Here is a 2,359-nt window from a genome sequence, read left to right as displayed (position 1 = left end):
TGTGAACAATGCAATATACACTATTGCAACAATCTAAGCAAGAGATAATGGTGGATTGGCAGACTTTGATAAAATGGGTCCTTTCAGCTCACATTTAAAAACTATACACACCTATTAATAAATCAAGACACTCCTTCCATCCATTAAAAAAAGAGACAATAGTGGATTGAAATAGGTTAGTGATGTCTGTAAGCAACAATTGGATTTTGAATATTTTTTGAAGGTAGAGGAGAAAGTGTGAAAGAAGGAGATAAGTCAAAGATGGCACTGTAGTTTCTGATCTAAAAACCTAGGTTAGTGGTAGGGTCATTAATGAGAAGGTGAAGTCCATCAGATAAGCATACGTGGGATGTGTGGTTACATCTTTAGCATGTTGGACATGCTAAGTCATGATAGCCATTCAACATTTAAATGGACCCATAGTTTGGGCCATGTTGGTTCAATAGGTCAGTTTTGTTGCATAGGGCGCTGCTTATACCCTAATTTTAGCGGAAGAGAAAAATGTGTATCTTTTCATCAGTGAAGCAGTAATCTCACTTAATTGGTTACATTGGGTTGTTGATACTCTCCCCTCAACCAAATTACTGTGGAAAGGAAAGGGAAGCTCTGGTTGCCAGCCCCGTGTCCAATGTTCTCCTGCTGAGCCAGAGTAAACTCAGAATTTGATCTGGGAATAAACTGATTCCTCAGAGAACCCAACATGCGGAGAGAATTCTGGGAGGCAAGCACTATGAAAAAAGTAGATGTGAATGAAGATCTGGAATTCAAAACAAGTTTGTCTCTCTTAGATAATAGCTTTTACAGTTTTATAGCTACACAGATCAAAGCCTCATAGGTGGGCTTTTGGAGGGTGATTGAACTATGGGGGTGCTCCAGCTAAGTGGCTGTTAGGCAGTATGCTGTTTGGAAAAGGTGGAAGCGATCTGCTAGGGTTGTCTCCCTCCTGGGAGCTCTGCGTCCTGACTGCCATGACATGAGCAGGTTTTCCTTCACTGTGCACCTCCATGCTATCTTCTTTTGAAACTGGCCAACCATAGACAAAATGGAGACACCAAAATAAATCTTTCTTCTTTTACATTGTGGGTGTTGGGTATTCTGTTTTACCCCAGGAAAGTGACAAAGATAGGAGCTAATAGAGCAATTCATGCTTTTTATTATTGGCTTTTTTGTTTTGTTTTACTTTGTTGAGGGACAGCCTAGCCTGGCCTCAAACTTGTTATCCCCTGCCTTAATCTCCTAAGACCTTACAGGCAAGTACACTGTACCTAGTGGAGATTCATGCTCCTTTTTTTTTTTTTTTTTTTTTTTGTAATATGAAAATTTATTATTAATGTCTTTTCATCATTAAAACTTATGATCTTGGTCTTTCCTTCTTGCCTTTGTAGAGAGCCAATAGAGAGACACTGGTTACTTTAACAACCTTAAAAGTGGACTCCAGGAATGTCACCAATGGCATGACCTTTTTGATCAAATCCAGCAACCAGCACTTCATTGTTTTCCTCAGTGAAGTTCAAGCACCGGTCATTAGGGACAAAAGCTGTGATTTTCTTGCCGTTCTTGATTAGCTGGACTCGGACGCACTTCCTGATGGCAGAATTGGGCTGCTTGGCCTTAGTCCCTACTTTTTCCAGCACAATCCCCTTTGCATGGGAAGCACCCCCAAAGGAGTTGGCCTACAGAGCTGTGCCCAGATGGGCCTTCTTGTACTGCTTTGTCGAGCCACTTCTGGTCCTGCCAGTGACTGCGGAACTTCCTAGCAGTAGGAAAGCCGTGACACTTGCCCATCCTGCTGGTGCGAGGGCCTAAGCTTAAGAGATTCGTGCTGGTTTTTTTTTTGTTGTTGTTGTTTTGTTTTGTTTTTAGTTGTTTGTTGTTGTTGTTGTTGTTTTGCGGAACCGGGGATTGAACTCAGACCCTTGTGCCCATCTCCCCAACCCCTAGATTCATGCTCTTATAGTAAAATTTCAGTAGGAAAAAAAAAAACCACACAAAATAGGCTCAGAGGTGACATTACAACAAACAAGAAATCATCCAAGCAAGAAATCCATGCTGAAATGTTTGTATCTAATTCTCTATGTGAGAGCTCTGTTGGGAGCTCAAGAACAAACAGTTTCAACCTCTATTCCACCACTTTCTGTTAAGATGTAGTGACTTGGAACAGCAAACACTGTGATGTCTTCATGTTTCTACAGATTAACTGGACTCCAAGGGGTAGTTTCTCTGAAATTACCTTGAACAACAGTTAAATGGTAGAGTGAGCAGCTGGGTCTCTTCCCCTCCTTGTTTTGCCTCCAAGTCTTTACCCCTTCCATGTACTCTCTACCCCGTTCCTCCAATGAGGAAACTATACTTCTTAAAC

At 41.4% G+C, this 2,359-nt stretch overlaps 1 pseudogene; it reads right to left on the bottom strand.

The window, feature by feature from the left end:
* Positions 1 to 1,351: 1,351 nt before the first annotated feature.
* Positions 1,352 to 1,785, bottom strand: LOC101593077 (annotated as a pseudogene).
* Positions 1,786 to 2,359: the final 574 nt, after the last annotated feature.

Source organism: Octodon degus, unplaced genomic scaffold (genome assembly GCF_000260255.1).
Source record: "Octodon degus isolate 3935 unplaced genomic scaffold, OctDeg1.0 scaffold00060, whole genome shotgun sequence".
In the NCBI taxonomy this organism is placed as follows: domain Eukaryota; kingdom Metazoa; phylum Chordata; class Mammalia; order Rodentia; family Octodontidae; genus Octodon; species Octodon degus.
The sequence above is the reverse complement of the archived record's forward strand: the minus strand, read 5'-3'. Positions and strand labels throughout refer to the sequence as shown.